At 43.2% G+C, this 12,938-nt stretch overlaps 1 long non-coding RNA gene across 1 annotated transcript in view; it reads right to left on the reverse strand.

The window, feature by feature from the left end:
* Positions 1-326: 326 nt before the first annotated feature.
* LOC308608423 overlaps positions 327-12,938 on the reverse strand; it is a 59,891-nt gene continuing 47,279 nt past the window's right edge. Inside the window, exons 26-33 of the long non-coding RNA XR_014014164.1 lie at positions 11,770-11,851; positions 11,567-11,639; positions 8,034-8,115; positions 7,831-7,903; positions 4,298-4,379; positions 4,095-4,167; positions 562-643; positions 327-431 (exon numbers count right to left, since the gene is read on the reverse strand). This is a non-coding gene — a long non-coding RNA (uncharacterized lncRNA). The remainder of the gene's footprint in view (positions 432-561; positions 644-4,094; positions 4,168-4,297; positions 4,380-7,830; positions 7,904-8,033; positions 8,116-11,566; positions 11,640-11,769; positions 11,852-12,938) is intronic.

Consider the following 12,938-nt stretch of genomic DNA (forward strand, 5'->3'; position numbering starts at 1 on the left):
CATCCTGGTAAACCTTTAGCCAGACTCATCAAGATAAAGAGGGAGAGGACTGAAATCAATACAATTAGAAATGGAAAAGAAGTTACACCGGACAACACAGAAATACAAAACATCCTAAGAGACGACTACAAGCACTCTATGCTCATAAAATGGACAATCTGGAAGAAATGGACACATTCTTAGAGAGGTACGACGACCTTCCAAGACTGAAGCGGGAAGAAACAGAGAGTATGAACAGACCCAGTGCGAGTAATGAACCTGAGAGTCTGATTACAAATCGTCCAACAAATAAAAGTCCAGTACCAGATGGCTTCACAGGTTAATGCTATCCAACACGTAGAAGAGAAAGAACACCCACCTTTCTCAAACTCTTCCAAAGGACTGGCGTGGAGGGAACACTCCGAAACTCTTTCTATGAGGCCACCATCACCCTGTTACGAGAACCAGGCAAAAGAGAGTAGAAAAGAAGTTACACCCCGATATCACTGATGAGCTTAGATGCAAAGCGGCTCAACAAAATAGGAGCCAACAGAATCCAACACCATATTAAAAGTGTCATACCTCATGATCAAGTGGGCTCTATCGCAGGCATGCACGGAATCTTCAAAATACGCAGATCAACGTGATACCCCCTACGAACAAACTGAAAGAGGAAAAACCATAGGATCATGCCAATCGATGCAGAAAAACTTGGGACAAATGTCAGCACACATTTACGATAAAGAAAACAAACAAAGAAAAAACCCTCCAGAATGTGGGCTTAGAGGGAAACTCACTCAATTTAATCAGGGACGTATACGACAAACCCACAGCAAACATTTTCACTGGTGAAGAACTGAAAGCATGTCCTCTAAGATCAGCAACGAGACAAGGATGACCACTCTCATCACTGTTATTCAACATGGTTTTGGAAGTTCTGGCCACGGCAATCAGAGCAGCACAAGAAATAAAAGGAAGACAAATTGGAAAAGAAGAAGCAACACTGTCCCTCTTGGCATAGGACATGATACTATACTTAGAGAATCCTAAAGAGGCCACCATAAAACTAGTAGAGCTAGTCCATGGATTTGGTGACGTGGCAGGACACAAAATGAATGCACAGAAATCCCTTGCATTCCTATACATTAATGAAGGAAACACAGAAAGAGAAATCAGGAAGGACTCCCATTTACCCCTGCAGGAAAAGGAATAAAATACCTAGGAATAAACCTACCTAGGGAGACAAAAGAGCTGTATGCAGAAAACTATAAGACACTGATGAATGAGACTGAAGATACACACAGATGGAGAGACATACCATGTTCTTGGATCGGAAGAATCCATCTTATGAAAATGACTATACTACCCAACGCAGTCTACATAGTCAATGCAATCCCTCTCAAATTGCCAATGGCATTTTTTTTTTTTTTTTTAAAACAGAGCTAGAACGAAAAAATCTGAAAATCTGTATGGAGACACAAAAATCCCCCAATAGCCAAAGCAGTTTGATGGGAAAAAAACGGAGCTGGAGGAATCAGACTCCACGACTTCACACTGTACTACAAAGCTACAGTAATCAAGACAGGACGGGCCTGGCACAAAAACAATAAATACAGATCCATGCAACCGGATAGAAAGCCCTCAGATAATGCCACGCACCTATGGTCAACTAATCTATGACAAAGGAGGCAGGGATACACAGTGCAGAAAGAAGAGTCTCTTCAGTAAGTGGTTCTGGGGAAACTGGACCAAGACATGTAAAACAATGAAGTAAGAACACTCCCATACACCGTACAGAAAAATAATCTGAAAATGGAACAGAGACCTAAACTCAGGACTGTGCACTGTGAAACTCTTAGAGGCGAACACAGGAAGAACAGGCTTTGACGTAAATCACAACAAGATCTTTTGTAATCCTCCTCCTAGAGTCATGGAAATAAAAACAAAAATGTACAACTGGGGCCTAAGGAAACTTAAAAGCTTTTGCTAAGCACAGGAAACTAAGAACAAGAGGAAAACACAACCCTCAGAACGGGAAAAGTATTTGCATACGAAGCAGCGGACTCGGGATCAATCTCCAAAACATATAAACAGCCCATGCTGCTCGGTATTAAAAAAGCCAACAACGCGCTCTAAAAATGGGCAGAAGCCCTAAACAGCCGATGCTCCAAAGAAGACACAGAGCTGGCCAACAAGCACGTAAACACCGGCTCTACTTCACTAACCATTAGAGAGATGCACACCACAACTACACCGAGCTATCCCCTCACACCATTTAGAAAGGGCATCATCGGAAAATCAACAAAGAACAACTGCTGGACACGGTGTGGAGCAGAGAGAACGCTCTTGCACTGTCGGTGGGATACACCGATGGATACAGCCACTAGGGAGAAGAGTAAGGAGGTTCCTTAAGAAACTAAAACTAGAACTACCACATGACCCAGCGATCCCACTACTAGGCGTATACCCTGAGGAAACCAGAATTCAAAGAGAGACATGTACCAAAATGTTCATCGCAGCTCTATTCACGACAGCCCGGAGAGGGAGACAACCTAAGCGTCCATCATCGGCTGAATGGATAAAGAAGACGTGGCACCTACATACAATGGACTATTACTCGGCCATAAAAAGCAACGAAACTGATCTATCTGTAACGAGGTGGACAGACCTAGAGTCCGTCATACAGGGTGAAGTAAGTCAGAAAGAGAAAGACAAATCCCGTATGCCGACACATATGTATGGAATTTAAGGGGAAAAAATGTGACGAAGAACCTAGGGGTAAGACAGGAATAAAGACACAGACCTACTTGAGAATGGACTTGAGGATATGGGGAGGGGGAAGGGTAAGCTGTGACAAAGCGAGAGAGAGGCAGGGACATATATACAGTACCAAACGTCAGGTAGATAGAGAGTGGGAAGCAGCCGCATAGCACCGGGAGATCGGCTCGGTGCTTTGTGACCGCCTGGAGGGGTGGGATGGGGAGGCTGGGAGGGAGAGAGACGCAGGAGGGAAGGGATGTGGGAACAGATGTATAGGTATGACTGATTCACTTTGTTCTGAAGCAGAAACTAATAATAAAAAAAAGAAAAAAGACACATGCACCCCAGTGTTCACTGCAGCACGATTTACAATAGCCAGGTCATGGAAACACCCTAAAGGCCCATCCCCAGACGAATGGATAAAGAAGATGTGGTACCTATATACGATGGAATATTACTCAGCCAGGAAAGGGAACTGAGTTGGTTCATCTGTACAGGTGTGGATAGACCTAGACACTGTCATACAGAGTGAAGCCAGTCAGAAAGAGAAAATCAGGTGTCGTATATAAACGCACATACATGCAACCTAGAAAAATGGTACAGATGAACCGGTGTGCAGGATAGAACTGACACGCAGATGTGGAGGACCAACGTATGGCCACCGAGGGGGGAACGTGGACGGGGTGCTGGTGCTCGTGTGATGAATTCGGAGATTGGGATTGGCATACATACAGTACTATGTGTAAGATGGATAACTAATAAGAACCTGCTGTATAAAAAAATGAAGTGAACGTCAAAAACTCAAAAGCCCATACGATAAAAGGAAGATGTGTTCATCTCAACTGATCGTTTACTAAATAGACAACCAACTCTGAAGGTAGTTGGGACTGTCAATAAAAAGTTAGAGAAAAAAATGAAAGAAATTACTGGAACAGCAACAAAGAAAACACTATCAAAGACCAAAGAAACTAAAAGCTGGTTCTTTGAGAAGATGAACCATCCTGGTAAACCTTTAGCCAGACTCATCAAGATAAAGAGGGAGAGGACTGAAATCAATACAATTAGAAATGGAAAAGAAGTTACACCGGACAACACAGAAATACAAAACATCCTAAGAGACGACTACAAGCACTCTATGCTCATAAAATGGACAATCTGGAAGAAATGGACACATTCTTAGAGAGGTACGACGACCTTCCAAGACTGAAGCGGGAAGAAACAGAGAGTATGAACAGACCCAGTGCGAGTAATGAACCTGAGAGTCTGATTACAAATCGTCCAACAAATAAAAGTCCAGTACCAGATGGCTTCACAGGTTAATGCTATCCAACACGTAGAAGAGAAAGAACACCCACCTTTCTCAAACTCTTCCAAAGGACTGGCGTGGAGGGAACACTCCGAAACTCTTTCTATGAGGCCACCATCACCCTGTTACGAGAACCAGGCAAAAGAGAGTAGAAAAGAAGTTACACCCCGATATCACTGATGAGCTTAGATGCAAAGCGGCTCAACAAAATAGGAGCCAACAGAATCCAACACCATATTAAAAGTGTCATACCTCATGATCAAGTGGGCTCTATCGCAGGCATGCACGGAATCTTCAAAATACGCAGATCAACGTGATACCCCCTACGAACAAACTGAAAGAGGAAAAACCATAGGATCATGCCAATCGATGCAGAAAAACTTGGGACAAATGTCAGCACACATTTACGATAAAGAAAACAAACAAAGAAAAAACCCTCCAGAATGTGGGCTTAGAGGGAAACTCACTCAATTTAATCAGGGACGTATACGACAAACCCACAGCAAACATTTTCACTGGTGAAGAACTGAAAGCATGTCCTCTAAGATCAGCAACGAGACAAGGATGACCACTCTCATCACTGTTATTCAACATGGTTTTGGAAGTTCTGGCCACGGCAATCAGAGCAGCACAAGAAATAAAAGGAAGACAAATTGGAAAAGAAGAAGCAACACTGTCCCTCTTGGCATAGGACATGATACTATACTTAGAGAATCCTAAAGAGGCCACCATAAAACTAGTAGAGCTAGTCCATGGATTTGGTGACGTGGCAGGACACAAAATGAATGCACAGAAATCCCTTGCATTCCTATACATTAATGAAGGAAACACAGAAAGAGAAATCAGGAAGGACTCCCATTTACCCCTGCAGGAAAAGGAATAAAATACCTAGGAATAAACCTACCTAGGGAGACAAAAGAGCTGTATGCAGAAAACTATAAGACACTGATGAATGAGACTGAAGATACACACAGATGGAGAGACATACCATGTTCTTGGATCGGAAGAATCCATCTTATGAAAATGACTATACTACCCAACGCAGTCTACATAGTCAATGCAATCCCTCTCAAATTGCCAATGGCATTTTTTTTTTTTTTTTTAAAACAGAGCTAGAACGAAAAAATCTGAAAATCTGTATGGAGACACAAAAATCCCCCAATAGCCAAAGCAGTTTGATGGGAAAAAAACGGAGCTGGAGGAATCAGACTCCACGACTTCACACTGTACTACAAAGCTACAGTAATCAAGACAGGACGGGCCTGGCACAAAAACAATAAATACAGATCCATGCAACCGGATAGAAAGCCCTCAGATAATGCCACGCACCTATGGTCAACTAATCTATGACAAAGGAGGCAGGGATACACAGTGCAGAAAGAAGAGTCTCTTCAGTAAGTGGTTCTGGGGAAACTGGACCAAGACATGTAAAACAATGAAGTAAGAACACTCCCATACACCGTACAGAAAAATAATCTGAAAATGGAACAGAGACCTAAACTCAGGACTGTGCACTGTGAAACTCTTAGAGGCGAACACAGGAAGAACAGGCTTTGACGTAAATCACAACAAGATCTTTTGTAATCCTCCTCCTAGAGTCATGGAAATAAAAACAAAAATGTACAACTGGGGCCTAAGGAAACTTAAAAGCTTTTGCTAAGCACAGGAAACTAAGAACAAGAGGAAAACACAACCCTCAGAACGGGAAAAGTATTTGCATACGAAGCAGCGGACTCGGGATCAATCTCCAAAACATATAAACAGCCCATGCTGCTCGGTATTAAAAAAGCCAACAACGCGCTCTAAAAATGGGCAGAAGCCCTAAACAGCCGATGCTCCAAAGAAGACACAGAGCTGGCCAACAAGCACGTAAACACCGGCTCTACTTCACTAACCATTAGAGAGATGCACACCACAACTACACCGAGCTATCCCCTCACACCATTTAGAAAGGGCATCATCGGAAAATCAACAAAGAACAACTGCTGGACACGGTGTGGAGCAGAGAGAACGCTCTTGCACTGTCGGTGGGATACACCGATGGATACAGCCACTAGGGAGAAGAGTAAGGAGGTTCCTTAAGAAACTAAAACTAGAACTACCACATGACCCAGCGATCCCACTACTAGGCGTATACCCTGAGGAAACCAGAATTCAAAGAGAGACATGTACCAAAATGTTCATCGCAGCTCTATTCACGACAGCCCGGAGAGGGAGACAACCTAAGCGTCCATCATCGGCTGAATGGATAAAGAAGACGTGGCACCTACATACAATGGACTATTACTCGGCCATAAAAAGCAACGAAACTGATCTATCTGTAACGAGGTGGACAGACCTAGAGTCCGTCATACAGGGTGAAGTAAGTCAGAAAGAGAAAGACAAATCCCGTATGCCGACACATATGTATGGAATTTAAGGGGAAAAAATGTGACGAAGAACCTAGGGGTAAGACAGGAATAAAGACACAGACCTACTTGAGAATGGACTTGAGGATATGGGGAGGGGGAAGGGTAAGCTGTGACAAAGCGAGAGAGAGGCAGGGACATATATACAGTACCAAACGTCAGGTAGATAGAGAGTGGGAAGCAGCCGCATAGCACCGGGAGATCGGCTCGGTGCTTTGTGACCGCCTGGAGGGGTGGGATGGGGAGGCTGGGAGGGAGAGAGACGCAGGAGGGAAGGGATGTGGGAACAGATGTATAGGTATGACTGATTCACTTTGTTCTGAAGCAGAAACTAATAATAAAAAAAAGAAAAAAGACACATGCACCCCAGTGTTCACTGCAGCACGATTTACAATAGCCAGGTCATGGAAACACCCTAAAGGCCCATCCCCAGACGAATGGATAAAGAAGATGTGGTACCTATATACGATGGAATATTACTCAGCCAGGAAAGGGAACTGAGTTGGTTCATCTGTACAGGCGTGGATAGACCTAGACACTGTCATACAGAGTGAAGCCAGTCAGAAAGAGAAAATCAGGTGTCGTATATAAACGCACATACATGCAACCTAGAAAAATGGTACAGATGAACCGGTGTGCAGGATAGAACTGACACGCAGATGTGGAGGACCAACGTATGGCCACCGAGGGGGGAACGTGGACGGGGTGCTGGTGCTCGTGTGATGAATTCGGAGATTGGGATTGGCATACATACAGTACTATGTGTAAGATGGATAACTAATAAGAACCTGCTGTATAAAAAAATGAAGTGAACGTCAAAAACTCAAAAGCCCATACGATAAAAGGAAGATGTGTTCATCTCAACTGATCGTTTACTAAATAGACAACCAACTCTGAAGGTAGTTGGGACTGTCAATAAAAAGTTAGAGAAAAAAATGAAAGAAATTACTGGAACAGCAACAAAGAAAACACTATCAAAGACCAAAGAAACTAAAAGCTGGTTCTTTGAGAAGATGAACCATCCTGGTAAACCTTTAGCCAGACTCATCAAGATAAAGAGGGAGAGGACTGAAATCAATACAATTAGAAATGGAAAAGAAGTTACACCGGACAACACAGAAATACAAAACATCCTAAGAGACGACTACAAGCACTCTATGCTCATAAAATGGACAATCTGGAAGAAATGGACACATTCTTAGAGAGGTACGACGACCTTCCAAGACTGAAGCGGGAAGAAACAGAGAGTATGAACAGACCCAGTGCGAGTAATGAACCTGAGAGTCTGATTACAAATCGTCCAACAAATAAAAGTCCAGTACCAGATGGCTTCACAGGTTAATGCTATCCAACACGTAGAAGAGAAAGAACACCCACCTTTCTCAAACTCTTCCAAAGGACTGGCGTGGAGGGAACACTCCGAAACTCTTTCTATGAGGCCACCATCACCCTGTTACGAGAACCAGGCAAAAGAGAGTAGAAAAGAAGTTACACCCCGATATCACTGATGAGCTTAGATGCAAAGCGGCTCAACAAAATAGGAGCCAACAGAATCCAACACCATATTAAAAGTGTCATACCTCATGATCAAGTGGGCTCTATCGCAGGCATGCACGGAATCTTCAAAATACGCAGATCAACGTGATACCCCCTACGAACAAACTGAAAGAGGAAAAACCATAGGATCATGCCAATCGATGCAGAAAAACTTGGGACAAATGTCAGCACACATTTACGATAAAGAAAACAAACAAAGAAAAAACCCTCCAGAATGTGGGCTTAGAGGGAAACTCACTCAATTTAATCAGGGACGTATACGACAAACCCACAGCAAACATTTTCACTGGTGAAGAACTGAAAGCATGTCCTCTAAGATCAGCAACGAGACAAGGATGACCACTCTCATCACTGTTATTCAACATGGTTTTGGAAGTTCTGGCCACGGCAATCAGAGCAGCACAAGAAATAAAAGGAAGACAAATTGGAAAAGAAGAAGCAACACTGTCCCTCTTGGCATAGGACATGATACTATACTTAGAGAATCCTAAAGAGGCCACCATAAAACTAGTAGAGCTAGTCCATGGATTTGGTGACGTGGCAGGACACAAAATGAATGCACAGAAATCCCTTGCATTCCTATACATTAATGAAGGAAACACAGAAAGAGAAATCAGGAAGGACTCCCATTTACCCCTGCAGGAAAAGGAATAAAATACCTAGGAATAAACCTACCTAGGGAGACAAAAGAGCTGTATGCAGAAAACTATAAGACACTGATGAATGAGACTGAAGATACACACAGATGGAGAGACATACCATGTTCTTGGATCGGAAGAATCCATCTTATGAAAATGACTATACTACCCAACGCAGTCTACATAGTCAATGCAATCCCTCTCAAATTGCCAATGGCATTTTTTTTTTTTTTTTTAAAACAGAGCTAGAACGAAAAAATCTGAAAATCTGTATGGAGACACAAAAATCCCCCAATAGCCAAAGCAGTTTGATGGGAAAAAAACGGAGCTGGAGGAATCAGACTCCACGACTTCACACTGTACTACAAAGCTACAGTAATCAAGACAGGACGGGCCTGGCACAAAAACAATAAATACAGATCCATGCAACCGGATAGAAAGCCCTCAGATAATGCCACGCACCTATGGTCAACTAATCTATGACAAAGGAGGCAGGGATACACAGTGCAGAAAGAAGAGTCTCTTCAGTAAGTGGTTCTGGGGAAACTGGACCAAGACATGTAAAACAATGAAGTAAGAACACTCCCATACACCGTACAGAAAAATAATCTGAAAATGGAACAGAGACCTAAACTCAGGACTGTGCACTGTGAAACTCTTAGAGGCGAACACAGGAAGAACAGGCTTTGACGTAAATCACAACAAGATCTTTTGTAATCCTCCTCCTAGAGTCATGGAAATAAAAACAAAAATGTACAACTGGGGCCTAAGGAAACTTAAAAGCTTTTGCTAAGCACAGGAAACTAAGAACAAGAGGAAAACACAACCCTCAGAACGGGAAAAGTATTTGCATACGAAGCAGCGGACTCGGGATCAATCTCCAAAACATATAAACAGCCCATGCTGCTCGGTATTAAAAAAGCCAACAACGCGCTCTAAAAATGGGCAGAAGCCCTAAACAGCCGATGCTCCAAAGAAGACACAGAGCTGGCCAACAAGCACGTAAACACCGGCTCTACTTCACTAACCATTAGAGAGATGCACACCACAACTACACCGAGCTATCCCCTCACACCATTTAGAAAGGGCATCATCGGAAAATCAACAAAGAACAACTGCTGGACACGGTGTGGAGCAGAGAGAACGCTCTTGCACTGTCGGTGGGATACACCGATGGATACAGCCACTAGGGAGAAGAGTAAGGAGGTTCCTTAAGAAACTAAAACTAGAACTACCACATGACCCAGCGATCCCACTACTAGGCGTATACCCTGAGGAAACCAGAATTCAAAGAGAGACATGTACCAAAATGTTCATCGCAGCTCTATTCACGACAGCCCGGAGAGGGAGACAACCTAAGCGTCCATCATCGGCTGAATGGATAAAGAAGACGTGGCACCTACATACAATGGACTATTACTCGGCCATAAAAAGCAACGAAACTGATCTATCTGTAACGAGGTGGACAGACCTAGAGTCCGTCATACAGGGTGAAGTAAGTCAGAAAGAGAAAGACAAATCCCGTATGCCGACACATATGTATGGAATTTAAGGGGAAAAAATGTGACGAAGAACCTAGGGGTAAGACAGGAATAAAGACACAGACCTACTTGAGAATGGACTTGAGGATATGGGGAGGGGGAAGGGTAAGCTGTGACAAAGCGAGAGAGAGGCAGGGACATATATACAGTACCAAACGTCAGGTAGATAGAGAGTGGGAAGCAGCCGCATAGCACCGGGAGATCGGCTCGGTGCTTTGTGACCGCCTGGAGGGGTGGGATGGGGAGGCTGGGAGGGAGAGAGACGCAGGAGGGAAGGGATGTGGGAACAGATGTATAGGTATGACTGATTCACTTTGTTCTGAAGCAGAAACTAATAATAAAAAAAAGAAAAAAGACACATGCACCCCAGTGTTCACTGCAGCACGATTTACAATAGCCAGGTCATGGAAACACCCTAAAGGCCCATCCCCAGACGAATGGATAAAGAAGATGTGGTACCTATATACGATGGAATATTACTCAGCCAGGAAAGGGAACTGAGTTGGTTCATCTGTACAGGTGTGGATAGACCTAGACACTGTCATACAGAGTGAAGCCAGTCAGAAAGAGAAAATCAGGTGTCGTATATAAACGCACATACATGCAACCTAGAAAAATGGTACAGATGAACCGGTGTGCAGGATAGAACTGACACGCAGATGTGGAGGACCAACGTATGGCCACCGAGGGGGGAACGTGGACGGGGTGCTGGTGCTCGTGTGATGAATTCGGAGATTGGGATTGGCATACATACAGTACTATGTGTAAGATGGATAACTAATAAGAACCTGCTGTATAAAAAAATGAAGTGAACGTCAAAAACTCAAAAGCCCATACGATAAAAGGAAGATGTGTTCATCTCAACTGATCGTTTACTAAATAGACAACCAACTCTGAAGGTAGTTGGGACTGTCAATAAAAAGTTAGAGAAAAAAATGAAAGAAATTACTGGAACAGCAACAAAGAAAACACTATCAAAGACCAAAGAAACTAAAAGCTGGTTCTTTGAGAAGATGAACCATCCTGGTAAACCTTTAGCCAGACTCATCAAGATAAAGAGGGAGAGGACTGAAATCAATACAATTAGAAATGGAAAAGAAGTTACACCGGACAACACAGAAATACAAAACATCCTAAGAGACGACTACAAGCACTCTATGCTCATAAAATGGACAATCTGGAAGAAATGGACACATTCTTAGAGAGGTACGACGACCTTCCAAGACTGAAGCGGGAAGAAACAGAGAGTATGAACAGACCCAGTGCGAGTAATGAACCTGAGAGTCTGATTACAAATCGTCCAACAAATAAAAGTCCAGTACCAGATGGCTTCACAGGTTAATGCTATCCAACACGTAGAAGAGAAAGAACACCCACCTTTCTCAAACTCTTCCAAAGGACTGGCGTGGAGGGAACACTCCGAAACTCTTTCTATGAGGCCACCATCACCCTGTTACGAGAACCAGGCAAAAGAGAGTAGAAAAGAAGTTACACCCCGATATCACTGATGAGCTTAGATGCAAAGCGGCTCAACAAAATAGGAGCCAACAGAATCCAACACCATATTAAAAGTGTCATACCTCATGATCAAGTGGGCTCTATCGCAGGCATGCACGGAATCTTCAAAATACGCAGATCAACGTGATACCCCCTACGAACAAACTGAAAGAGGAAAAACCATAGGATCATGCCAATCGATGCAGAAAAACTTGGGACAAATGTCAGCACACATTTACGATAAAGAAAACAAACAAAGAAAAAACCCTCCAGAATGTGGGCTTAGAGGGAAACTCACTCAATTTAATCAGGGACGTATACGACAAACCCACAGCAAACATTTTCACTGGTGAAGAACTGAAAGCATGTCCTCTAAGATCAGCAACGAGACAAGGATGACCACTCTCATCACTGTTATTCAACATGGTTTTGGAAGTTCTGGCCACGGCAATCAGAGCAGCACAAGAAATAAAAGGAAGACAAATTGGAAAAGAAGAAGCAACACTGTCCCTCTTGGCATAGGACATGATACTATACTTAGAGAATCCTAAAGAGGCCACCATAAAACTAGTAGAGCTAGTCCATGGATTTGGTGACGTGGCAGGACACAAAATGAATGCACAGAAATCCCTTGCATTCCTATACATTAATGAAGGAAACACAGAAAGAGAAATCAGGAAGGACTCCCATTTACCCCTGCAGGAAAAGGAATAAAATACCTAGGAATAAACCTACCTAGGGAGACAAAAGAGCTGTATGCAGAAAACTATAAGACACTGATGAATGAGACTGAAGATACACACAGATGGAGAGACATACCATGTTCTTGGATCGGAAGAATCCATCTTATGAAAATGACTATACTACCCAACGCAGTCTACATAGTCAATGCAATCCCTCTCAAATTGCCAATGGCATTTTTTTTTTTTTTTTTAAAACAGAGCTAGAACGAAAAAATCTGAAAATCTGTATGGAGACACAAAAATCCCCCAATAGCCAAAGCAGTTTGATGGGAAAAAAACGGAGCTGGAGGAATCAGACTCCACGACTTCACACTGTACTACAAAGCTACAGTAATCAAGACAGGACGGGCCTGGCACAAAAACAATAAATACAGATCCATGCAACCGGATAGAAAGCCCTCAGATAATGCCACGCACCTATGGTCAACTAATCTATGACAAAGGAGGCAGGGATACACAGTGCAGAAAGAAGAGTCTCTTCAGTAAGTGGTTCTGGGGAAACTGGACCA

Source organism: Mesoplodon bidens (assembly GCF_964165515.1).
Source record: "Mesoplodon bidens genome assembly, chromosome: X".
In the NCBI taxonomy this organism is placed as follows: domain Eukaryota; kingdom Metazoa; phylum Chordata; class Mammalia; order Artiodactyla; family Ziphiidae; genus Mesoplodon; species Mesoplodon bidens.